This window comes from Opisthocomus hoazin, chromosome 25 (assembly GCF_030867145.1).
Source record: "Opisthocomus hoazin isolate bOpiHoa1 chromosome 25, bOpiHoa1.hap1, whole genome shotgun sequence".
NCBI lineage: Eukaryota > Metazoa > Chordata > Aves > Opisthocomiformes > Opisthocomidae > Opisthocomus > Opisthocomus hoazin.
The window spans coordinates 5,191,210-5,217,324 of NC_134438.1; the positions used below are offsets into that span (position 1 = coordinate 5,191,210).

At 58.7% G+C, this 26,115-nt stretch overlaps 1 protein-coding gene across 2 annotated transcripts in view; it reads left to right on the forward strand.

Moving 5' to 3' along the window:
- Positions 1–500: 500 nt before the first annotated feature.
- PPFIA4 (PPFI scaffold protein A4) overlaps positions 501–26,115 on the forward strand; it is a 64,440-nt gene continuing 38,825 nt past the window's right edge. For both annotated transcript variants that reach the window (XM_075442733.1, XM_075442734.1), the window contains exon 1: positions 501–557. The gene's annotated coding sequence lies outside the window, so the exon portion shown is untranslated. The remainder of the gene's footprint in view (positions 558–26,115) is intronic.

A 26,115-nucleotide genomic window follows, 5' to 3' on the forward strand; every position in this document is an offset into this window, starting at 1 on the left:
CCCTCCCAAGGGGGGTTCCTGCCACCCAAGGGGTTCTCTGCCTCCCAAGGGGGGTTCCTGCCCCCAAGAAGTGCTCTACCCCCTCCCCGAGAGGGGCGGGTTCCTGCCCCCTAGGAGTTCTCTACCTCCCAAGGGGGTGTTCCTGCCCCCCAAGAGTTCTCTGCCCACCCCCCCCAGAGGTTTTCCTGCCCCCCAAGGACTGCTCTGCCCTCCCCTCCCACGGGGGGGGTTCCTGCCCCCCAAGGAGTTCTCTGCCTCCCAAGGGGGGTATCTGCCCCCCCCAAGGAGTGCTCTGCCCCCCCTCCCAAGGGGGGTTCCTGGTCCCCCCCCAAGGAGTGCTCTGCCCCCCCCAGGGGTTTTCCTGCCCCCCCCCTCCAGGAGGTCCCTGCCGCCCGCTCACCCCCAGCCCCCCCCCGACCCCTACCCCGCGGGGCGTGGCCAGGCGGGAGGGCGTGGCGAGCGGGGCGTGGCCAGGCGGGGACGGTGACGCAGTGGGCGGGGCGGGGCGGGCAGCGGGAGGCAGCGGCGGCGGCGGCTTCCAGCGACTTCGGCGGCCGGTGAGTGCGGGCGGGGCCGGGGGGTCCCCGCTGCCCACGGGGGATGCCTCGCCCCCCGCGGGGCCGGGCGGGGGATGCTCACCCCCCCCCCGGTGGGGTTGGACTCGGGGGGGGCTCTGCCCGTTTTGCCCCCCCGGGGATGCTCGGTGGGGCTCCCGTGGGGCTGGGCCGGGGGGGCTTCGCTCCCCGTTGCCTCCCCGGGTGGGGCTGGGCTGGGGATGCTCTGCCCTGCCGTGCCCCGCGGGGATGCTCTGCCCCCCGGGGGGGGGGGTACCTCGGGCCGGGGGTGCTCTGGCTCCCACCCCGCTGCCCCTTGGAGGGGGTGTCCGAGTCGGGGGATGTGCTGAGCCCCCCCCGTTTCCCTTGGGTTGAGTCTGGGCTGGGGGGGATGTCATCTTCACCCCCCCGCTGGGTCGTGGGGGGGCTTGCTGGCCCCCGACATTACCCCCAGGCCAAGCCTCTGCCCCCCACGCCGCTGTCCCCCGGCCGTGGGGCTGAGCCAGGCGGGCGTGCTGCCCCATCCGCTGGGTGCAGGCAGGAGGGGCCAAGGGGTGGGCGCATCTCCCCCCCCCCAACCCCGGAGGCTGCATGGTATGGGGGGGCAGTGACTCCTGTAACCCAGGAGTGGGGAGGGGCTTTCCTTGATTTTCAGCTGCTCTGTGCCCCTGGCAGCCCCCCAGTATGGTCCCAAGCTGTCCCTTTGCACCCTGACCCTCCGCCCCAGGCTTCCACCTTACCCTGACGGGGAGGGCAGGTGACACCGGTCCTACCCTGGCCTTCTCCCGCTCCTCTGATTTCCCAGTGCCGTATCCTCCCGCCTCCCTCAGTACTGATCACAGCCCGCAGGCATCCACCCTGCGAGCATCCACCCAGCGCCGAGCTCAGGCCTGGATCGGCCCCGCAAGCATCCACCCTGCGAGCATCCTCTGGCACCCAGCTCCATGCTGGATCAGCCCCGGCAAGCATCCTCCCAGCACCCAGCTCCATGCCAGATCAGCCCCAGTGAGCATCCTCCCAGCACCCAGCTCCAGGCTGGACCAGCTCATGGCGATGCTCGCTAGACAGATGCTTGTGGGGCTGGTCCAGCCCGGAGCTCGGCACTGGGCAGATGCTCACCAAGCTGGTCCAGTTGCGAGCCATTGGGCACCTGCCTGGCACCCAGCTCCATGCTGGACCAGCTTGATGAGCATCCTCCCAGCACCCAGCTCCATGCCAGAACAGCCCTGGTGAGCACCCGCCTGGCACCCAGCTCCAGGCTGGACCAGCTCATGGCGATGCTCGCTAGACAGATGCTTGTGGGGCTGGTTCAGCCCGGAGCTCGGCACCAGGTAAATGCCCGCCAAGCTGGTCCAGCCCGGAGCTTGGCACTGGGTGGATGCTCACCAAGCTGGTCCAGCCTGGAGCTTGGCACTGTGCTCGGGGCTGGACCAGCCCGGTGAGCATCCGGCCAGTTTGACTGGCTCCAGCTGTGCTCACACGGGTTCCCATCTCTGTCAGCTGGTGCCACCTTCTCACGGCCGTGGCAAGCTGCCTCCAGACACTGTGATTTTCTCCTGAATAACACCAGCCCTTTAAGGGCTTGTTTATCCCCTAAATTGCATCATTATAACAGCAATTGGCTTAGGAAGCTGAGTTTTGTTAAAGCTGTGCAAAACCTTCTGGGGACGCCCTGGTTTTGGCCAAGTCAGGGTTGGCAAAGCGTTCATTTAAGCTCGTTTGCCGCCATCTGCTTGTATGCTGGAATGAGGTTCTCCTGGTGGGTTTGACGCCGCTGTGCCACTTTGCGAGCGCGAGCTGGGAGGGAGGCAAAGTGTGAGCTGGAGTTTGGTACCTGGATGAACGTGCCGGTGTGGTTTGGGAGTTTCTTGGTGCTGCCCAGGCTTTAGAGGAGATGGGAAGTTGGCGTCTTCGTAGCTCTGACGGTCTGGGAGCCTCAGGTATCTGTGCTCTTGGGGAAGCCACTCCTTGCGTCTCAGGGCAGTGCTGGCTGGGAAATGGGACTGAGCTCTGGGGACCTCCCCAGAGATTTGCAAGGGAGCTGCCAGCACAGGAGGCTGTGCCGTCCCCTCCGCGCCCGGAGGTGCTCCAGTGCACGGATGACTTCCCAGCTTTGGCGCAGGCTCCTCCTGCGTCTCTTTTCCAGGAGACAGACCAGAGTTTGTCTGGGACCCATAGGAGCAGCTGGAGGATGGCAGGGAGCTCCCAAACTGGCAGGTTCCTGAGGCACTGGTGGTGGGACTGATGGATGGATCTGGCTTTCCGGGGTGGCCAGCTCAGCTGTGGTTTGGCAGATGTGGGATTAATCGACTCATCTGTCCCCGTGCAGCTTTCTGGCTTCGTGGCGAGGGCGAGCGGGTTTCGCTCTGCACCGGTGGCTCGGTCCAGCTGCGCCTTGGTGCTCACCAGCAGTTGAAGTTCAGATGCTGGGGGAGTGAGCTTCTGGAGATTTGGGTTCCTGCATGTCTCAATTGTCTCAGAAGGTACCGGGAGTAAAAACCACCCAGAAAAACTCCTTGTCTGTATCTTTTGAGGGCCGTTTTTGCAAGCCTTGCCCTTTCAGGCAGCTCCCGCTGGGCTGGTGGGGGGGACAGGGACAGGGACGGTGATGTGAGGAGGAGGGGGCTGAGTGAGTGCAAGCTGGGTGGGGAGATCGTGGCCGTGAGTCAGTGCTGGGAAAGAGCCTAATGCCGTGGTGGAGGTGGGAGTTCGCCCCGAAGCTGGGGGAGGCAGCTCTGGAGCCTCAGAGCGTGCTGAACCCAAACTGGGACCCAACTGGAAATGCTCCTGGAGGTCTCCCCTCTCTGGGGACAGGGAGTGGCTTTGGCGTGGGCCTGTCCACTGCCTGGGCAGTGCCATTTCATGGTTTCCAGCAAAACAGAAAGATACTGGATTCTTCAGCAAACCTTGAAACCTTATTTTACAATTAATTTTCTCCTAAAGCATGCTTTGGTGTGTCTGAGGTTTCCCAGACGGTTCTTGAAAGTGAGCTGGGAGGTCTCCGGGCTGTTAATGGATCCTTTGCCTGACTCTCTTCCCAGATAGTTGTTAAATACGATAGCAACCCTCCACTTCACAGAAGCTTTCTGTGAAAGGCCAAGCACCAAGAGTGGGGGTGACGGTCAGCAGGGACCAAGGGTGAGGGCTCTGGTGTGGGCTCCACAGGTGGGTCCAAGCGCTGGCCAGGCTCCTGAGGGATGTGGTTGGGAGTTTTCAGCTCTTAAAGGGCTCCTCTGCGAGCAAAGGATGCCAAAAGGCTTGGAGGTGGGTGCACGTGTGGGTGTGCTCACACGAGTTGGCATTTGGGAGGGAGGAAGGGAAAATATCACATGAAACAACTGCAGCATTGGGGGACAGGTCCGCATTCGGGCCCATCTGGAGCAGAAGTAGTGAAAAATGATTCAAGGCTGTTTGCTAAAAAAAAAGTTGCACTGATATAATTGGATTTTGCTCCTGTTTGTGCGGCGGTCAAGCAGATGAAAATCCTTGTGGGGAGGTCGTAAAGCCCTCTGTTTAATTGCACGGTGAGGATGCCCTAAGGAACGAAGCGGGTGTCCATCTCACAGAATCACAGAATCACAGAATGGTAGGGGTTGGAAAGGACCTCTGTGGGTCACCCAGTCCAACCCCCCTGCCCAAGCAGGGTCACCCAGAGCAGGCTGCACAGGACCTTGTCCAGGCGGGTCTTGAATATCTCCAGAGAAGGAGACTCCACAACCTCCCTGGGCAGCCTGGGCCAGGGCTCCGTCACCCTCAGAGGGAAGAAGTTCTTCCTCATGTTCAGATGGAATCTCGCTCCCATTCTGGTGCGTGGAGCAGCCCCGCCTGCCCCAGCCCCTGCGCAGCGCAGCCATTGCCACCCCGCAGCAGGGAGGTGGAGGGAGTTTGGAGCTGGGTGCCAAACCTTCTCCAAAAGACAGGGCCAAAAGTCACTGGCCAGGAGGGCGCTGACCCCGTGTCCTCCAAGTTGCCCTCCCTTCCACTCCTGAATCTCCACCCTGGTGTTTTCAGCCAGCTCACGGGTGGCTGTCTCCAGTGCTGTAATCCTGCAGGACTGCCAGGGCTGGAATTTATCTGAAATGCAGATTTTATTTTTTTTTCAGCTCCCAGTTTTCTGCCACGCTTCTCTTAGCAAGCGCGAGGAGCTGCCGGCTGGGTAGCTGCCTTTAATTGCATCCAAAAAAAAAAGGAGAAAATAAGTGGCAGATGAGAGCTCATTTCCCCCATCCTCCTGTCCGTTGTTTCCAGGAGAGAGCAGTTCCCAGGGTTTTTTGCTGCGTGATGCCGCTCTCCTTCGCACCCTCGGAGCTGGCATCGGCTGTGCCAAGCCCCTGCACGCCAGCGGGCCGTGTCGGCAGTGCCACGCCACGGACCACCACCCCTGGGCCCAGCTCCTTAGCGGGGAGGTGAGGCACTGGCAGCGTGCGGCCGATTTCTTCAACAGCGAGCGCTGTGCCGCGGGGACGTGCAGCAGGGAAGGATGCTCGTCCCGCCTGGCCGCTCCATCCCGGCTCCCGGCGCGGAGAGGATCCATCGCCGGGGCGGGATGGCACAGCGGGGAAAGGCACCCCCTCCCCAAATCACAGAATCACAGAATCACAGAATAGTAGGGGTTGGAAGGGACCTCTGTGGGTCATCTAGTCCAACCCCCCTGCCCAAGCAGGGTCACCTACAGCAGGCTGCACAGGATCTTGTCCAGGCGGGTCTTGAATATCTCCAGAGAAGGAGACTCCACAACCTCCCTGGGCAGCCTGGGCCAGGGCTCCATCACCCTCAGAGGCAAGAAGTTCTTCCTCATGTTCAGACGGAACTTCCTGTGCCTCAGTTTGTGCCCATTGCCCCTTGTCCTGTCACTGGGCACCACTGAAAAGAGCTTGGCCCCATCCTCCTGACCCCCACCCTGCAGATATTTAGAGGCATTTCTAAGGTCCCCTCGCAGCCTTCTCTTCTCCAGGCTGAACAAGCCCAGTTCCCTCAACCTCTCCTCGTAGGGGAGATGCTCCAGTCCCCTCGCCATCCTTGTAGCCCTGTGCTGGACTCTCTCCAGTAGCTCCTCATCTTTCTTGAACTGATTTTAAGTTCTCGTTTTCACCATTTCTTGTCAGATGTTAATTTTCTCCATAATTACAGATGGGTTTTACCCCCCCGGCTGGCATCGTTCGCGATGCGGCTGATGTGCTGGGACAGAAGCGGCGTGCTGCTGCGGGGCTGGCGGCCGCGCGGTGCCCTGGGGTTTCCACGAGCCGAGAGGCAGGAGCTGGGCTGCGCATCGGATGGCTGGAGCCTGGGGAAAGGGGGACGTTCGGCCGCGCTGCCGGCCCAGCACTCGCCTTTCTGGGAGTCTGGTTAGCGCAGTGCATCCTCAGACGGATCCTCTGCTGCCAAAGCTTGGCCTTTCTGGCTTCCAAAAGCCGGAAGGGTGTTTATAGCCTTGCTGTGGCGTTAACACAGGTGTCATAAATCTGATCTCGAGCTCTTCATCATGAATTAAATAGGCTTGGTGCTGGTGCTTACGGCTCTTCCCCATGCAGAAATTCATGGTGCCAGGGGCTGCAGACAGTGAGGGGAAAGATGGGCTTGTACAAAGTTCGCAGCCTCAATCATCCGGTTAACCCGCCCTGTAATTCAGTGCTTGGCAGCCGTACTAACTCGATCTTGGCCTCTTTCTAGCATCCCCCCAAACTGTTCTGCAGGAAGGAGTCAAAAAAGGTCCAGAGGTTATTTTTGGCTGTGGCTGATTTATTCACACGCTGATCAGCCAGGAGGGGAAGTTATTCTGGTCCCGAACTGTCCCACATAATGCGCAAGTACCTTGTGCGAGTGTGATTTCTCCCGGCGAGGTGGCGAGATGATGTTCTCGTTCGGGGGAGCGAGCTCTCGTAAAGCACCTGGGTGGCTCACAGTCCTGCGAGCCCACTCGGGGAGCTCAAATCAGGCCAGAGCCCCAGGGGAAAAGGGCTCTGCACCCTCCTGTCCTTGGGGAACAGACCCGAGCCCTGCATCCCTGGGGTGGTGGAAGGCACCGTGCCTTGAAATTCCTGCTAGATTGTGGGGCTGCCCGGGCGAGATGTGGCTTTGGGGAGTGCAGGGCAGCGTTTCAAGGCTCATCCGGGCACGGCAGGGTTTTGAGGCTCGGGAAGCGCCGCGGTGTGATGGCCGGTTTCTCTGCAGGATGAGGTAGCTGTGGTGCTGCTGAGTATCTTCTCCCCGTGTTTGCTTTCCCTGGAGTGCTGCAAAGCTGAGCTCCTCGCTCTCGGGAATGGGTGCTGGGAATGCGGCGTGAGGGTGGCACAGCCAGAATCCTGCTTTTCACCAGTGTCTGCACGAGAGATTGTTTCTGTGGAGCTTCCCAGTGTGGCCGCAGCTGGTTTCTGGCCGGGGATAGTAAGGGTCAGCCGGTGTGGGCATCACTGGGACGTGGTGCTGCCGGTGCTTTTGCCATCCCGTTGTGCCGGTAACATGTTTCCCACACCGGCTGAGGGTGGTGTCGCTGCCAGCTGCATCCCCCTGCAGAGGTGCCGGTTGCAGTGGAGACCCCGTCCCCATGCCACCGTCGCAGTTGCTATGGGGCTGGGGGCATCAGTGGTGATGAAGTCCAATCATGGATGTGCAGCTGGCGTGGATGAAGGGGGACCTGATCTTCTGCAGTGAGGAGACAGACAGGGACGAGTCTGCATGGCAAAAACGAGCCGGGCATTTGGGCAAAGGCAGGCTCGGGAGGATTGCAGAAGGCTTTGTGGGGGCAGAGGAGCTGTGAACCCAAGACCCTAAAGGACCCAAGTCCCCGAAGGACCCATGGAAGTGTTGAGCAAACCAAACGTTGGCTGCTGCTTTGCCGCTTGGAAAACCTGGCTGTGCTAGAGAGCGAGGGGTGGAAGTCCTGGAGATTCCCATCTGCCTGCTGGGAGCTGCTGTCCTCCTCGGCAGCATCGCAGCACCTGGAGGCAGGGGCCCACGAGCTTCCCTGGGACACAGGGGACGGAGCGGGGTCTCTGAGGTCACTGCCAGCATCCTTTGGAGAGACACCTCCCTGAACCCCTGCAGGGGCTTGGGCTCTCCAGTCACCATGTGCAGAATAACATGGCTTAACTCATTTTAACCCACTGAGTGTTTAACTGGAGGCAGAAGGCTCATCCCTCCCGATCTGGGCTGTCTTTCCTTCGAGCCCAGATCCGGAAAGGCTTTGCTTCGCTGCTGTTACGTGTCTGACATCCAGCGAGCAGCTAGTGTTTGACGGAGAGACAAGACTTCTCCTTCCTCCTCCCCAGCATCAAAACCTGGATGATAATCACTCGATTGTTGCCAACATTTTGGGGCTACCATATTCAAAAAAGAGCATTTTTTTTCCCGTTGTGATCATCTGCTTCTAATTAATTTAGTAACAAGACTTTAGCGGTGGCCATTTTTGGAGGTGGCAATCAGAGCATCTCTGCAAGCAGAAATGGCTTTCGTTCTGCACGTCCTTTGTGTTTACACATATATAAAGAAATTTTGTTTCTTAAAATGAAGTGGAGATAAGCCCCAGCGTTGCTGATCACTGCATGGCTCTTCATAAGCGCTGGTGTCGCTTTCAAATCACATGTCGTCAATAAATCTCATTCTAACTGCCCTGCAGCAAATGGCATCAGCCTGCACTTTGAGATCTCTCCCACACGTACTCCCGCTGCCTAAAAATACCAGTGCTTTAATTCTCAAATGACTTGGCTATTTTACAGCCACCGTTTTTTATTTAAGTATTGCTGCGTGGCTCAGTGCAGGACATCTGTTAACGCTGCAAAAGGTGAAATTCTGCTCTTGAGATCTGGTCTTTAAGTAATGCAGTGGCAGTGTCGATCTTCGGGATAAATGAACATTTATTCCTTTTACTCTGGGTATTGCGAGGTGTGACAGTCAGGGGTGCAGCGGCGTTCAGGGCAGCAGGATCCAGGAGGGGAAACTCATCCCTGATGTGGCATCAAGCAAAATCTCCCCCCCCCCCCGAATTCATCCTGTCACCAAAGAGATGGACCCTCAGCGGCTGCCAAATAAAATGCCACCGTTGCTGGTGACCTTCCCGGGGAAGGGCTGGCCAAGTGTGCTGGTGGTGGCCAGCAAGGGCTGTTCCCATCTCAGGTCAGGGCATGGGAAAGGCTCTTCCAAAATCCCTTCCAGCCCTCTGAGCCCCTGAGCTGTCCCTGCCAGGAGGAGAGCGGAGGTGAATTGCCCGTCTGGCCGGCGTTACCCACGAGGATGCTCTTGGGTCCAAATAGCTGCGTGCTGGAGAGGCTGTTGAAAACTGCAGCGTGCTGTGCTTCATCACCATTAACCCTCCACGTCTGTGTCCCAGGTGTCTGCTCCATCCTCTTTGCAGTAAATATGGAATTTACATTTACAAGTCTGGCTGCGAGATGTGGAATACGGGGAAGGGGCCGGACTGCTTTGGTTTGGGCAGCTGGGTCTCTCTTTAACGGGTGAATGCAGAGGGCATGCTGGTGGTTTCAGTTCATACAGAGCACTGGGGAGACTGGTGCGTGACTCGGAGGAAAGCAGGCCTTTCTCCAGCGGATTTCAGCCTCCTGACCTTCCTGGCTTGCTGGCAGGGCAGGGAGAGTTCATCGGTTGCTCGGTGAGTGAAGCCAAGGGCGAATGTCACTTGCTGTCATCTTGGGGTGAAGCAGCAAACGGGCTTGGTGGCGCTGACAGGGATTTGGAGCAGTGCTGGATGCGACGGATGTGAGAACTGAATTTCAGCATCGCTGGGAGGTGCTGAGGCTATAAAACGTGACTGATGCTCTAAGCTGATGCGTTTCTTTAGGAGACTTTGGATTGAAGCTGTTTGGGTTCTCATCTCTCCATGCGATCAACCCTTACGCTGCTGGGTGGGTTCGTTTCCGAGCTGGAAATGCAGCCCAGAGCGGTGGGTGAGCACGGGCTCGAGGCACGCACAGCCAACGGGCTTGGCTGGTGGCTGGGAGTTCTCCACCCTGCTGCAATATGCTCAAGCCGTGGACACGATTCCCCCAGTCCTGCGAAAAAAACCCACAACTTTATATTTTGGAGGCTGAAAAGGGAGGAAACCAGCCACCAACCCCACGGGGCTGGCAGACACTGGTGCCACGTGGTTTCCTCCTCTCTCCACTGCAAGGAGGAGGAAATCCAACCACTGGAGACACCCCAGACATGCTCCTGCTGCCCCAGGGTGGGGACGAGTGTAGTGGCCGATCAGGAAGAGCCACCCTGCTCTGTCCGACCAAGATGTGGCAGGTCCTCCATCGCGCAGTGCCTGGACTTTCTCCTTCCAAGGACTCTTGGCTCCACGTGGGCTGACCTGGTGTGCCTCGAAATGCCAAAAACCTGTTGTGGAGAAGGAACCAGAAGGATCTTCCCATGCTGCTGCCTTCACCCTGAGCTTTTTTTTCACCTTTCCTGCAGTGCAGGTGTGTACATGAGGAGAGTGACCATGGGTCAGCTCCCACCTAGTCACTGGGGAGCTGGAGGTTTGCCTGAGCCTGTTCTCCCAAAAGCGTGAGATTTTGCAGGATTTGTCCCTAAATGACTGGGAGTACCCAGATTAACCAGTCTCTGGGGCAGCTGAGACCTTGATGGTCTCCTTTTGCCGCTCTCCATCCCCACTGGCTTGGATTAAGGCTGATCTGCTCTGAGGCAGCTGCCAAGCGCACTTGGTGGCACCCGAAGCTTTCATAAATCTGTGAGGACTCATGGGCACAGGATGGGTGCTAAGAACACCAGTAACCAGAGCCGGCTGGCTGGGGAGACCTGGTCCAGGCTGGTGGTGGTAGGAGGATGCTGCTAAGAAGGCGATGGTGGCCACTGTGACGGCTTTATGGCCTCCGTGTCTTCCTCCAGAGGTGATGGTCTGGGTTCGAAAGAGTCCGGTCTCTGCGCAGCCGCAGCTCCCGGCTCCCTGCCGGCCTCGACCTTGCTCCAGCGGGGAGACGCGGGCGGTTTGGCTCTCACTTCTTCTTGTTTTCCAAAAAAATGAATATGGTCAGGTTCAGAGCAACTCGGGCCGTGCTGTGTGCAGATTAACGCGGAGCCAAAGCAAGGCTGGGCACACGTGTGTGTGCCCCCGCGGACAGCCGGGCTGGGAGCTGGGGGTGGGCACGTCGGGGTCTCTGCCGGAGGGGGGGGGTTCGGTGGGATGTAGTCTGCAAATGCAGCTCACGGGCGGCTGGGGAAGCGGTGGAGAGAGATGCCAAGAGGGGAGGCTGCTGCGGGGAATCCGAGTCGCTCCTGCCTGCAGAGCTCCTCTCGCGCCGCTGCTTGTGAGACGCCGGAGAGGCCGATCGGCCGGGGAGGTTCCGGCTGTCTCCGCGCCGGGAGCGGGGAAGGGGCTTTGCGTCGCCACTGGAAGAGCAAGAGCAGCGCGACTTCGGCTCAACCTCCCGGGCTGGGATGGAGCTGCCTTGGTCTGGAGCGGGAGCCGGTGAGCCCGCAGTGCCGCGTGGCACCGATACAGAATCACAGAATAGTAGGGGTTGGAAGGGACCTCTGTGGGTCATCTAGTCCAACCCCCCTGCCGAAGCAGGGTCACCTACAGCAGGCTGCACAGGACCCCGATACCGCCCGGACGCTCCTCTCCCCGCTCGCCATGGCCGCAGCCTGGAAAAGCCGGGGCCGTGCGAGGGCCACGCTTGCTTAACGTGGGCACCGGGTGCAGCGGGCGGCTGCGGCTCCGCTCGGCCCCGGCTGCGGATGCTCCGGCTCTGAAGGTGGGACGGTCCCTGGGGGGGTCGCAGGCGTGGGTGTCCCCTCGCAGGGGTGCCGGAGGGACTGCTCGATTTGCTTTTCCGCTCGGGATTCTGCCAGCTGGGTTCCCGGCCGTGCTGACGACGCTGCCAGTACCCTGAGAAAGCGAGGCAGCGTCCGCGCTCCTCGAGCAGTCAGAGCAGGGACCCTGCGACGTGGACCCGCGGCAGCGTGACCCGAGGGTGACAGAGAGCAGGACGAGGACCTCGGTGGAGGATGCTTCGACAGCCGGAGGCGTTTAACCGCAGCTCCGAGGGGACTCGCTGGTCTGCGGGGGGGTGAGGCGAGCCCGGGGCTGCCGTCTCCTGCGGCTGCCGCTGCCCTGCTTGCCGGCACGGCCTCTCCGCACCCCACATTTCTCACAGATCGCCCCAGGCACGCCTCCAGAAGCCAGCCCACCACTGTAGACACCAGGGCAGCTTTCGGTGGCAAGCGGAGACCTTCTCGGGTGCTTGCTCCCCTTTCCGCTTGTGCTCCAGCTGTTCGGCTTCCCCCGTCATATCCCTGTTCTCATCAGTCGTTATTTCTCTGTAGGTGAAGGCTTTTTAATAACATCTGACATTTCAGCCATTTTTGAGTCATTTCCTTTCTCCTACTCCAATTTTCTTCCTCTTCTTCCTACCTAGGAAGCCTTTCTTTGTCCTCGGCCGGAGGGGAGGTGTCTGTCGTTGCCTCTGTTATCGTATTCCAGGCAGTTTGATCGGGTTAATGAAAATTCTGCTCTCTTTCTCTTGTCTGTCGCTTCCACTCCCATCTTCTTTAGCCTGGTTTCGTAAGGAAATGAAACTAAAGGGCTTGTGTCGTCACGGCCTTTTCTCTCCCCCCGCTCGCTCTCGAACGTGTTGGTGTCTCTGGTGGGGTGGAGAGCTCGGCACACCCGGGGGCTTGTGCTGGCTGGCGGGGAGGACAGAGCCGGGCGATGCCCCGGCGGGCGCGGGGCAGGGGGCCGGTGATGGTGCCATGGGCTGGGGCTCACCACCCTGAGAACAGGGCTGTGGATCCCACCGGGAGCCCGAGAGGACCGGGGCTGTATCCCCAAGCGCGTTAGCTGGGATAACGGGCTGCGTGGCCTGGCTATTTTTGCTGCCTGGCTGCTTTTCTTGCCTGGAGGAAGGGAAGCAGAGGAGGAGAGTCGCTCTGGCCTCGCCGACGGGGTGTTAGTCTGGGTTTGGAGAGACCTGGGCTGTGTTTTCAGCCGCAGACCGGCGCGTGGCTGTGCTCGAGGGCTCTTCCTGCAGCAGCAGGAGCTGCAGCTGGTTTAAGCTGATCTGTTGGAGTGTGAGCTGCAGTGACAGAGGAGCCTGCGGAGATTTCCCAAGGCTGTCGGTGCTACAGCAGGGAGAGGTGGTAGAGCTTTTCCAGTGGCTGCTGCAGAATCTGTTTCGCTGGTAGTACTGGTGACGGAAATCTCGGGGATCCTGGGAGAAGCACAGTGTGCAGTTGGTAGTTCAAGTACGTGGGTGGAAAAGGACCAAAGTGCTGCTTGGTGTGTCCTTGAAGCTCATTGCCCTTTGCACCAGGGGATGGGGTTGCTCATGAGCGTGTCCCGTCCTTTCCCAGCCTACCTGGGGAGGGGGATCGTGCCCGGCTGGGGAGGAGGGTTTGCTGAAGCCCTGCAGCATGGAGGTGCTCTGCGCAGGTCTCGCAGTGGGGAAGCAACCTGTCTGCTTGGCAGTTTGGCTGGGGACTGAGCTTTTCTGCGGGTGAGTTACTGCTTCTTGGCACCAACTCGTGTTGCAGAGCTGCACGCTGAAGGTTTTACACTCACCGTGCCGTGTCCTTCACTTTGCGTATACATTTGGTATTTCTTTTGGGCAACCTGTCCTGCTGTTCTCTCTTCAGCCTTCGTCCCTCAGGCCTGGAGCCTTGCATGGCCACTGCCGAGTCCCGCTGCTGGAGGAGGAGATTTGGCTTGCCGTCAGGGGCCGTGCCTCGTTCCCTGCCTGGTCCCACCTGCCTTCCCCTCTCCCCTGTGGTCCTTCCCAGCACGAGGGGCTTGCTGGGTGGCACCAGCCCTGCAGAGAGCACGAGGGCACTTGTAGCCTAGCAATGAGCGGGGTCTCACCGGGTCCCCATGGGCTCCCTTCTCCTAGGGGATCCTCACCGTGCGATCCCATTAGGGGGGACACACAGCAGTGGCTCTGTGTCCTAGCTCATGGCGCATCCCTTTCACCTTGCTTGGTTTCTTCTCCTGCTTGCGGTCTGCGGGGTAAGAAGGCTTGGTGGTGGGAAGACAAGACCAGCCTTGATGCCACCGTGGTCATGCATGATGCAGATGTTTGGGGTGTGGTTTAGATTCATGTTTCTTAACCAAGTGTGAGACATGAATAGCGGTACGAGAAGGGCTTGACAGTGGCCCCTGCTCAGGAGCTGGGTGCTTGCATGGTTTCTCTTTCTGGGAAGGCTTTTGGTTTTCCTTTGTTCTCTCCAGCCTCTCTTTTGGTGGCGGTGAGATGGACTCTGTAATTGAGGAGATCCCAGCTGAATAATCCACTGAGGAAGCTGCTAATTTGAAGACATCTCTGTAATAATTAAATCATTATCTGGAGGGAAGTAGAGAACATATACCAAAACGAGTCTAATTAAAATCCAAACCCAGGATGACTTGGGCTCTGGGCCAGAGCACAGCATCGTCTGTTGGGGATGTCTTCATGTGTAATTGCTTTTCAGAACATCAGTCCCACCAGAAATCCCATCTGTTTCCCCTCACGAGACCAAGACTGACCCAGAAACTCTCTTGTCTTGTCCTGCCCCACGTTCACCAGATCAAACACAGCTAGAGGGTGGCCATATGCTTCGCGAAGGGCAGAGGAGATGGTGAGACCCAGTCTGGGAGGGTATTCAGTTCTTGGGCCTCAGGAGCTAGGTTCCTCCATATCTCTGGACAATTTGGTCCTTCTCGTCTTTCAGCCCTCAGGCTTGGCCAGTGCTCTTCGGAAATCCCTTGAGATCTAGGAGCAAGGTGGCTCGTATCTGCCTACTCCATGCATGGAGGGGTTTGGGCCTACAAAGGTGCCACAGGGACCCAGTTCCTGGGAGGAAAGTGGCTTTGGCTGTAGGGAGAGAAGAGTCTTGTTCAGGCTGACTCCATGTCTGGGGTGGGAGCACCTCGGGAGAGGCTTTGTGTGCTGCATCGCTTCTAAGAATGCAGTGCATCGCTGGAGATGACCCCAGCCCTTGAGTTTTGCGGGGTGTCAGCTCTGAGCAGGTCCACATAGGTGGAGGTGGCTCTGCTGAGCTGGAACGTGGTGACTGGCGGGTGTGTTTGTGGTGTTGGAGGGGAGTAAGGGTCCTTGGACAGCACGTCATGCTGTGCCATGGTGATGGCAGATCTACAGGGTGGGTGTTACTGTGCATACCCAGCGCTGCCGTCAATGTTGTGCCTGGAGCGAGTCAAGCCTGAAGTCCACCACGTCCTTCAGCAGGCCCAAGCCCTTTGCAAAGGACAGTGCTTAAAAATCCCACCTCCCATTGTCGGGATTCTGGCTCCAGGGTAAATTCAATCCCTTTGAGCTCCTGCGCTGTGTGGATTTCTGCGTCAGGGAGGTGCTGCTGCTCTGTCTGCCCAGGCTGAAGGTGCTACTGTGGGTGGTAGCAAGGTGAAACCCAGCAGCAAGCATCGCTTCAGATGAGCTGGCCTTGAGTCACCGTACTTCAGCAGGGAAAGGCTTGCGGCTGTCCAAACCAGGCCCCTTCCAAAACCGGTTAAGATAAATTGGTGCGTTTACCTGGAGGAGACAAGGTCAGAGAGCTCTCCCTATCAGGTGTGAACGTCCTGAGCATCGCTCGGCGAATGCCCCTCTATCTGCACGGCAGGTAAAGGTCATCTCAGGTGGGCTGATGGCTGCGGGCACTGTCGGAGCTTGAGAAGGTGTGAGGAGGGCACGGCACGGGAGGCCGGGCAGGGATCTGCTTCTGCTCGGGTGAGCATCCCACCAACCCCTGACACATGTTCTTTTTTTTCCCCTACGTTGCCCTGGAGGGACTGCAGCATTGCAGCACAGCGCTGGCACTGCGACGGTGACGTGGTGGGTCTTGGGGACGGGCTGCTTCGGGCTGAGCCATCCCTAGGCCAGCGCTGGCGGAGCTGGGTTCTGCTTGGGCTAACATCTGCAGGAACAGGGCGCTGTAGGATGCCCAGGGTCCAAAATCGTGTCGTAAAGAAGCAAGAAATTTAAAGCTGTCTGCAAAAATGGTCACTAAACCTTCTAGAAAATGTTGGCTCAGCTGCTGTGCTGGAGTTTGGTGTGGAGAGGGACTCCCATGTGCGTCTCCGTGTGCTTGTGAGCTTTAATTTGCTGCTTGCTTTGAACAGAGAAGGTGCGTGACACTGGCAGCTCAGACAGCACATGTGTTGCCAACGCAATGGGTCATCTCCTTCCCTTCATCCCCCTTCCAGAGATTTTAAGGTTACCTGGCCCACAGGAGCAGTGCTCGAACGGAGGGACCAGGATGGAAACCACCGCGCCCGCGTCTCTTCCAGCCACTCGTGCACCAACGTAATTACCTACGTTTAATTTCTTTAAAAGCCTGCTGAGCTGCAAACGCGGTTCCCCCCTCTCCTGGTGATGTCTCCCACGGATCAGCCAAATCCTGCTCTCAGCTCCTCCTGGGGCGGTTCGGGCGATCGTCCCTGGCACCAGTGCTTGGCCACGGGGCCGCTTCCCGCAGCTCAGCGTGTGCAGGAGCGGCTCGAAGCACGGGGGGGGGGGGTTGCAAAGTGCGGTGTCGAGGGGCTTTGTGCCGACGAGTGTGATGGGGGTGGATGCTGCTTGGACGCCCTTTGGGGGTGATGGATGGAAACACAGGCCAGGCTCCATGATGGCATGGTTGGGGCCACCACCTTGCTTGGGTGAGCTCGGCGTGGCCGTGGGGCCTTGCAGGAAGCACAGTGGGGACGAGGGCACAGGCTCCCAGGGCTGTCGGTGCCAGGCACGGGGCTTTGCCCGGGGGCACTGGGTGCTGGCGGCGAGGACGCAGAGCTGACTGCGTTAGCTTAGCTCCGCGGAGCGGAGATTTTAAGAGGGAACGAGTTGGAAATTGAGCTGAACTAATGCCCAGCGCTGCTTTTCGTGACAATAAATGTTCAGATGAGCGTTCTGCTGACACAGAGAAGAGCTGCCACCCCACTGCAAACCACGACACTCCCCACGCGGTCTGGAGCGGTTCCGTGTTAGGTGCCTCAATTAGAAGCTTACGCTGTTTTTGCAAATCCCCCAAACCAGGGGAGTGGTGCTGGGGCACGATATTTCCTCTGGCCGGTCTCTCTGCTCATCCAGCACAGTGCTGAGCATTGCTAGATCGGGTGCTGGTGCAAAGGAACAGGGGTGAAGTCAGTGTTGGCCTCTGCCGTTGGGACCTTGGCAAGCAGGATGAGTGCCAGGATCACCGAATGGCCATGGCGACAGCGTGGGCTGGAGCATGCTCACTTATCACAGAGTCCCAGCATGGCAGGGGTTGGCAGGGCCCTCTGTGGGTCACCCAGCCCAACCCCCTGCCCAAGCAGGGTCACCCAGAGCAGCTGCACAGCACCGCGTCCAGGCGGGGCTGGAATATCTCCAGAGAAGGAGACTCCACAGCCTCCCTGGGCAGCCTGGGCCAGGGCTCCGTCACCCTCAGAGGGAAGAAGTTCTTCCTCCTCTTCAGCTGGAGCTTCCTGTGCTTCAGTTTGTGCCCATTGCCCCTTGTCCTGTCACTGGGCACCACTGGAAAGAGTCTGGCCCCGTCCTCCTGACCCCCACCCTGCAGATATTCAGAGGCATTTCTAAGGTCCCCTCTCAGCCTTCTCTTCTCCAGGCTGAACAAGCCCAGCAGCCTCAGCCTCTCCTCGTAGCAGAGATGCTCCAGGCCCCTCATCATCCTCATAGCCCTCCTCTGGACTCTTTCCAGTAGCTCCTCATCTTTCTTGAACTGGGGAGCCCAGCACTGGACACAGCACTGCAGATGGGGCCTCACTAGGGCAGAGCAGAGGGGAAGGAGAACCTCCCTGACCTGCTGGCCACACTCCTCTGAATGCATCCCAGATGCATTATCCCTGGATGCCCCGTAGTGCCGGCACGTTCCCTGGCCTCTTTGGGGACATCTCGAGGGCACAGTCACCCTGCGGCAACCCCATCCCTCCCCACTGATACACCCAGGCTCCCAGCTGGGATGGGAACCCCGTCCCTGGTGGCTCAGCCACCAGCACGCTGGGACCACACTGGGTGAGGAGCTGGCTGGTGTTCAAGGCTGCTCTTCTCTTCAGGCCACCCGGTCCTGCTCTGCCTGCCTGGGCTGCAGGAGGTGGCCTTTCTGCCCCATAAGCCAGGGGGGTCATTAGCTGGGGTACGGGGGTGCAGTTATTGAAGAGAGTTGGGAAGGAGGGGGCTGGTAGAGCTGGGTGAAGCCCTTGGGGGCTCTGCTCAAAGCTCCCTGCTGGGTCTAAGGCAGCTCGCGTCGTTCACAAAAAGCTTGATTTATTCTTCCTGATCTTCTCCAGTACTGGGGATCTCTGGAGGGAACTGGACTTATATATCCCTTATATCTTCCTTGTGGGCTATATCCAGGAGGAGTGAGCTCCAGATGGAGCGTTGGACTAGATGACCCACAGAGGTCCCTTCCAACCCCTACTATTCTGTGATTCTGTGATTCTGTGATTCTGTGATTCTTCCATGGCAGGGTATTTCTGAGGTGCTCTCTGTGGTTTCTCTGATGGCTAATAAGGGTTGAGCTATTGCCACACTTTTTTCCTAAAGGGCAACGACTTGGGTTTTCCTTCTCAACTCCGTTCTCAAAGCATAGCATCTTCAGGACCTCCTCCACCCTGGCGCAGTGAGCTGGGAACATAGCCCTCTGTTTCGTGGTGTTTGGAGAAGTGCAGGGACAGACAGGACCACCAAAAACTCCTTCTTGTACGAAACACGGCTTAAAAAGCAAGATAAATGCAGGAGAAGCCTTCCTGCAGTGCTGTCCGGCCAAGGCCGGCCCTTGGTGCTTTCCTGCTGCTATGGCTGGAGGCTGTGGGCCCGGCGAGCTTCGTCTGTGGGCTGATTTTGCGTAGCCAAAGAGCGTGGGTTGAAGACGCGGCCTTGCTTGACGCGGGTGAGACAGGAGCAGACAGAGCTCTAGTGTCTGCGCCTTGCCCCCGGCCACCTCTCAAATGTCGCTGTCCTCAGATGTCCCCGCGCGGCTGCTTCTGCCATGCCGTGTCCTGTCACTTGCCGTGAACCGCAGGGACGAGACGCCGGGAGGTGACGCCCGGCTGGCTTGGTCCCCGCGGGCACGGCCACCGTGGGAGCGGCCGCAGGGTTCTTCCAGCCGGGGCTGGGGCGGATGGGAGCCGTGCTGTGCTTTGTCTCCATCTCTGCCTGCTCCTTCCTGGGACAGGTCCTGCCATCTGTGCTCCTCTGCCAGCTGCCCCCACCCCTTCCAAACCACGCGAGGGGACAGCCAAGGCACCAAAGGACCACGGCTTGGCCGGGGAAGGCTGTGGTTATCCCTGGCATGAGGATGCTTGGGAGGAAGAGCATGTTTCGACCAGGCAAGGATTCAACTCTGTGATCCTGCCTTGCCCTACATGAAGCTGAGCAGCCGCAGCTCTGAGGTCCCAACCACCCCCATGTCCCAGAAGGGGTGGAGATGCGTGGAGTATGTCAGGTTTTATTTTCCCCGTGGATGTTGCAGAGCTGCCCTGGTGCTGGATCTGGCCCAACCGTCCTTGGAGCGTGACTGCACGGAGCCGAGAATCACGCTGGTATCCCGCTCCCCAGCAAGGCACGTCTGCAGCTCGGCGAAAGCTGCTCAGTAATTAGCTGCGCCATCAGCGAAGGGATTAAATAACTTGCGAAAGTTAATTAGCACAAGGGAAAGCAGAAGGGATGGATACAAGGGGAACCCCCTCCAAATCTTTCGAGTTACCAAAACCATCTGAGTTGCCTTCGGTTGGGGTCATCCAATGCCCAAGCCAAGATGTCACCATTCTTCTTGAACGGGGAGGACTGAAACCTCTCGTATTTTGGGAGGATGGATGAAAGCGATGTCCTGATGCATCCCCTGCGTTGCCTGCAGGCGGGCTGGGGAGCACGGGGAGGGCGCAGGGCTCACCGCCGTTATCTCTGCTGGTGTGCTGAAGTGGTCGATGGTGAATTGCTGAGCTCTGGAGGCCTCCCCGTGGTGTGGGTCGTGCTCCAGGTCGTGCTTTTCCCTTTCAGGTTGTGCTGGCTGCAAAACCTCCCTGAATGTGATGCAGGGGCTGCTTTCCGCATCTGCTGTGCTTCAAACTGGAGCCAGCAGCACTGGGCATTTCCCCAGTTTGTCCTCTGCAGCTCCGAATACCTGCTAATCCTTCCCAAATTTCACACTGAGAGGCCAGGCTGCCTCTTCTCAGGCTCTCCAAATTACCCCCCCCCCCCCCCCCGGGCTCTTCCTCAGCACCACACAAAATCTGTGATCCCATGAAGGATAGTGGCAAAATGCCGAAGACCAACCTGAGCTGGGCAGGGAGCGGGTGCCGTCTGCACCCCGGGGAGCTCAACGAGCCGCTTTCCCTTTCCACCGTTCATGGGGTTGGTGGCCAAAGTTCCTGATGGGAAGTGGGCAGATGTGCAGCAGATGTGTGGGAGCGATCATGATTGCTGAGGCTCGTTGCACAGCGGGCCGTGCATCGGGTGCAGGAGGTGCTCCTGGGTGTGGAAGAGATGCCAGCACGCTGGGCGACGCGGTGGAAACCCTGGATCTTGGGCAGATGGGGCACGCAAGCTGCTCAGGGCAGCGGCCGCTGTGCTGGGACGCCCATGGGGCTTGCCGTGGGGTTTCTTCACAAGCAGCATTCGCCCGCGTCCCCCGGGCTGCGCGCAGAAGCCCGAGCTGCCTGCTGCGGGGTGGGTGCCGGGGCTTGGGTGGGTGAAGAGGCACCTCTGCGTCTTTTCACAGGGCTCGGGTGCACTCGCGGCGCAGATTTCAGCACCCCCCCCCCCCCCACCCTCTTCATGCTGGTGACTCTTCCCCCGTCGCTGCATAAATTAGCACCAGTGAGTGCTCACGGTGTGTGACTAAAGCAGGGCAGGGGCTGGTTTGGCAGCGAGGGGGAGAGCCCCCGGCTCCGGGCCGTCAGGCTCCCAGATCACAGAATCACAGAATCACAGAATAGTAGGGGTTGGAAGGGACCTCTGTGGGTCATCTAGTCCAACCCTCCTGCCCAAGCAGGGTCACCCAGAGCAGGCTGCACAGGACCTTGTCCAGGCGGGGCTGGAATATCTCCAGAGAAGGAGACTCCACAACCTCCCTGGGCAGCCTGTTCCAGTGCTCCGTCACCCTCAGAGGGAAGAAGTTCTTCCTCATCTTCAGCTGGAGCTTCCTGTGCTTCAGTTTGTGCCCGTTGCCCCTTGTCCTGTCGCTGGGCACCATTGAAAAGAGCTTGGCCCCATCCTCCTGACCCCCACCCTTCAGATATTTGTAGGCATTTCTAAGGTCCCCTCTCAGCCTTCTCTTCTTCAGGCTGAACAAGCCCAGTTCCCTCAACCTCTCCTCGTAGGGGAGATGCTCCAGTCCCCTCACCATCCTCGTAGCCCTCCTCTGGACTCTCTCCAGTAGCTCTTCATCTTTCTTGAACTGGGGAGCCCAGAACTGGACACAGTACTCCAGATGGGGACTCACCAGGGCAGTGTAGAGGGGAAGGAGAACCTCCCTCGTCCTGCTGCCCACACTCTTCTTGATAAATAACTCCTCATCAAAAGTGTCATGGGGGTGGGAGGGATGTACCCGTGGCAAAACCTCAAGTGAAGTTGTGGAAAATCACCAGCCATCCCTCCGAGTCTCAGCGATGACTGAAGTTATACCCTGCTAGTGGGGAAACTGAGCCACGAAGCCTCACTTTCCCAAAGGTGAGGGGACTTTGGCAGTGATGCCGTCTCTGTGATGAGCGCACCGTGTTGTCCCTGTGGTTGTAGGCTGCTTGCCCATGCCTTGTTCCCTCTCAAAGGAGTCTGCGTCCACCTTGGGCTGGAAACCAGCCCGATTGCTGGATCCCAGAGCTCACCTTCACCTGCACATTCATCCAGGGGCTGGTTCACCTCGACCTGCCCTTTTTGGAAGGGCCGTGGTGCTTGCATTTCCCTCTGCTGTTTGTTGAGCCTTGAACGAAGCAGAAGTCAAAGGCTTTGTCCTGACAGAGCAGAGGACGTGGGGTTTGGTTGCGAAGTTATAGAAAATAAGGATGAAACAGCCGCATGGGCACACAGGGACGGCGAGCGGACCAGCTATTGATACAGGGAATGATGGCAACCAGTGTTGTGGCTTTTTGGGGTCGGACCGGTTGCTGTTAATACCCCTCCTTGTCTCTGTGGGTGGATCCGAGTGCAGACCACATCCCGGAGGAGGGAGGTGAGCTCGGTGCCGTGCATCAGGCGCGTCCTTCTCCTCTGTTCCGGGGAGTCCAGCTCGTGGCACAGAGTGGTTTCCCAACCGCTCACCCGTTGAAAGAATCGGTGTTCCGCGGGCATTTCTCCTCCCCCTCTGCTCTGCCCTGGGGAGGCCCCATCTGCAGTGCTGCGTCCAGTGCTGGGCTCCCCAGTTCAAGAAAGATGAGGAGCTACTGGAGAGAGTCCAGTGGAGGGCTGCGAGGATGAGGAGGGGACTGGAGCATCTCTCCTACGAGGAGAGGCTGAGGGAGCTGGGCTTGTTCAGCCTGGAGAAGAGAAGGCTGAGAGGGGACCTTAGAAATGCCTCTGAATATCTGCAGGGTGGGGGTCAGGAGGACGGGGCCAGACTCTTTCCAGTGGTGCCCAGCGACAGGACAAGGGGCAACGGGCACAAACTGAAGCCGAGGAAGCTCCAGCTGAAGATGAGGAAGAACTTCTTCCCTCTGAGGGTGACGGAGCACTGGCCCAGGCTGCCCAGGGAGGCTGTGGAGTCTCCTTCTCTGGAGATATTCCAGCCCCGCCTGGACACGGTCCTGTGCCCCCTGCTCTGGGTGACCCTGCTTGGGCAGGGGGCTGGGCTGGGTGACCCACAGAGGGCCCTGCCAACCCCGACCATGCTGGGACTCTGGGTTCTGTCATTCTGTGATTGCCGGCAGTCCCGTTGTTTCAGCGATGCTGCCGGGTTTTTGTGGAAATCCACTACAACGTGTTACTGGTGCGGGTCACTGGAGTGGGATTGTGGTGACAGGATTTGGGGGATTTGGTTTGCATTTCTGATGGGTTTGGGTAACCCCTGCTGTCTGCTGGGACAGGTCTGCAGCAGGGTGAAATCCAGCTCGTGTGCTTGTTCCAGTGACCATATTCCCTTGCTTCACCAGCACGCTTGCTGGGACCCCATGTGAGCTCCTGGCCACACTGGGATCCTTGGGGGTTTAGCAGCACCTTCAGACCTGTTGTTCTTTCTCCCCTCACTCGTGTTTTTGGCTGTTGCAAATCCAGAGATGAAGTTTGAATGTGAGTCTGGACTTGCTGAGTCTCTTGGCCAGGCTGTGGGATCCCACTTGTCAGAGGGATCATCCAGTTTGGAGCCCCTCCAAGGCTCATTCCCGTCTGTCATCTCACCCCAAAGTGCAAAGACAGGAGGTTTGCGTGTTGCTGTGTCTTCACCCCAGCAGTCCCTTCACGTGCCAGGTTCCTTCTTGCAAGAAACTCAGATTAGGCCCTGCTCTGGGGTCAGCTGAGGACACATAGCCCGTTTTGGAAGCAGGGAAACTGAGTCAGGAACCATAACATGACCGATGCAACACTCCCCAAGGGGAGACACAGTCCTGTAACTGGCGTGCGTGACCGAGTTTAGGTGCCAGCCCCTGCTGGGGGTGGTCCCCGTCCTCCGCGCCGTGCACCCCGTACCCACGCCGGAGCACCCGGCAGAGATTGCGGCTCATCGTCTGACGAGCTTTTTGTGGCGGAACAATTGTGTTTCTGCACAATGGCGAGGAGCAGGTGGCTTTCTGAAAATACCCACTGGAAGTGGTGTGTAATGCCTCCCCTCCCACAGGGAACTATAAATATCAGTAGAATAGCAACGCTTACCGCTCCCTGCAAAGAAACAGCCAGATCTGGACATTTTTCCTCCACATTTCTCCTCTGGCTTAAGGGGTTGGGGTGGGCAAGGGCTGAGGATAGGAACCATTTTTTGGTTTTGGAGCGAGCCTTTGGGGCAGAAGCGTGCCCATTAAGGTAAGAGATTGGGAGTAGCTGTCTTTTGTTGCTTGCAGTGTCCTCTGTCCTCATGCTTTAGGGGCACCCGCTGCTTCCCTGCCACCTCTGAGACGGGTCCAAAACCTGGAGATGCTGTCCGAGTGTCTTGTCTTGCCAGGGTGGCATCTCCAGCAAGGACCAGTTGGGCATTGTCCCCTGGGGAGCAGAGGCCACGTTGCTGCAGGTGTGGGGACCCTGGGTGTCTTCCCATGCCTGGACGGGAGAGAAGACACCGCTACATCTTTTCTCAGGTCCCAGTCACATCCATAGCGCAGATCTCCGCAGTGGTGATTCTCCCTCTACGAATCCATCTCACCCGTTAGTATGTGAATCTAAAGCTTTGCTGCTAATAATTGGCACCTTATTTCTAGCCAGAATGCCTCATTTCCCTTATTATCCCCGGGTGTCCTGGCCGCGGGCTGTCCCTGGCGTCAGCGCGGTACCATCTGCGCGGCGCCCTGCCGTCGGCGGGGCTGCGTTAGGGGATGTGGAGGCACCATCACCATATGGGCCCCGTGGTAAATTGGATCTTCCTCGTCCTTCTCCGGGGACTGGAGGTCCCCAGAGGCCACAGTGCATCCCAGGAGTAAATGTAAGGACTCAGGAGAGATGCTGGGATGAGGCGTTATCTGCCGATTGGTTTTCTTGTTGAAATGCAGCTTTTTCCCTGTGGATCGCCCGGGATGGAGAAGCCAGGGTGCTTGAGCTTGCAGGCAGGGCTGCTCAGGTCCAGGCTTGTAAAACTTAAGAATCCTGTGGAGCGTAAACAGGGTTTGTGACCAAGCATGTGGGTGAGGTGAGGAAAGGAAGGATGAGGAGGGACCCTCGGGTGCTGTGGGGCTGTGGAGAGGGATGCGAGGAGCCTCTGGCACACGTGGAGCTCAGCTGGCCGTCTCCGATGCAGACAAGCCCCATCCAGACACTGAGGCATGAGCAGCAGCTCTCCTACGGTCTCAGGAGAGAAAGGCCTTGGGAGGTGAAATCTCAGCCCGTGGCCCGCGTCTGGCAGAGGCATCTCCGAGACTTGCTGCAGGTGAAGATTTCCATTTCTAGGTTCTGTGCTTAAAGCAGCGATTTCCACTGTTGAGCCAGGGCACTTCAGCATCTTTTTTGTCTTCTGCGCAGGAATAACCTCCATTTTCTCACCCTCTAATTACCACGTCTCGCACTGAGGGTGAAACGGAAAGCGGGCTCCGTGGTGGAGATGTTGAGGATGTTCCTGTTCCGCCATCCGCAAGCCGTCCCGTGGCTCGGTGGGTCAGGACTTGCCCTTCCCTGGGGCAGAGCGGGGGGATCGGCGGCTCAGCGTGTGCTGAGCAGTGTCCCACTCCACCAAGGGTGGGAAGGGCTGATGCGGGGACGTGGCTCCGTCTGCGGGAACAGCGATGGCGACGAGCTTGCTGGCAACGTAAGGGGACGGCCCTTCCGCAGCCTGTCCACGTGGTCACGTTTAGCGCAGCATCGCAAGGGAAGAGCGGAACAAAGAAGTGCTGCAAGGAAAAACCAGCAGCAAAGGGCATCACCCTTCTTGTCCTCCCGAGTCTGGCTGGGGAGGGGTCAGCGCGGGACGTGGGGTTCAGCAGAGGGGAAGCCGTCCTCGCGCCCGAGAGCTGCAAGCAACGGCCGCTGGTGTGGGCTCTGCCGCTGTGCCCGCGCTGCTCTTTTGAGGCCAGGTTGGGCGGCTGATGAGGAGTTTCCAGGAGCAGAAAACATCAAGCTGACGTTTTTATGGGATGATCAATCTCCGGGAGCTTGTTGCCTCCGAGGTGCGCGTTAAACCCTCTTTGCCAGCTGCCTGCTGGGGTGATGATCTTGCTGACAGAGCCATGGTGGTTTTTTTCTTTCTCTTGTCAGGGTTGAGATGAGAGTGAAGCTGTTCAGAGAAAAAACTACGAGCTTGTCTCTGCCTCAGTGCACAGGCAGGTTTGCGTGTAGATAAACGCTGGGTGTGCTGCTCGTGGAAAAGGGAAAGCCGGGGTGCTCCGTGGGCGCTGGGCAGGTGCCGTGCTCTGCACCGCGGACCGAGCATCCTGCAGGCAGCGTGGCTTGCCACAGAGCCATGCCTAGCAAATTATCAGCCCAAGGGCAAACAAAAACCCCTCTGCTCTTCGTCAGCTGCTCCATGTCTGGGCACCATCGTTGCGAACCGGCCTCTCCGGGCGGGCAGCGCGTGGCTGTGCTGTTTTCCATCCCAAAGAATGGGGAAAGCATCGTTTTGAGAGGGAGGAAAGGATAGGAAAGCAAGCACGTTTTCACTGGCAACAAACCTGCTTCCAGCAAGTCTGTGCCTGGCAGCCCCGCGGGACTAAAAATACCCAGGAAAGGGCTAGAGCTGCACGCTGTCTGTTTTCTCAGCTCACCAGCTGTCTCCTCGCATCCTCACTCCTCTACCCAATGATTATCCCATCAGTTAAGGCCCTCTAAACCCAGGCAGCAGCATTTACGTAGTTTCACCAGAAACAGTCCAAAGGTTGAGATTCACAGGCAGCATTTTGCTGCTAATTGCGAGCCGGCTCAGACCCCTCCGACATCGAGCGCCGAAGGGCTGCTTTGGGTCTGCCCTCGCGGCTGCGAAAGTCGCCGGCAAAGGGTGTGATGTGTTTAGGCCGTCCTCCACACGGACAGCCCCAAGGTCCTTCAAAGCGACCGGCTGG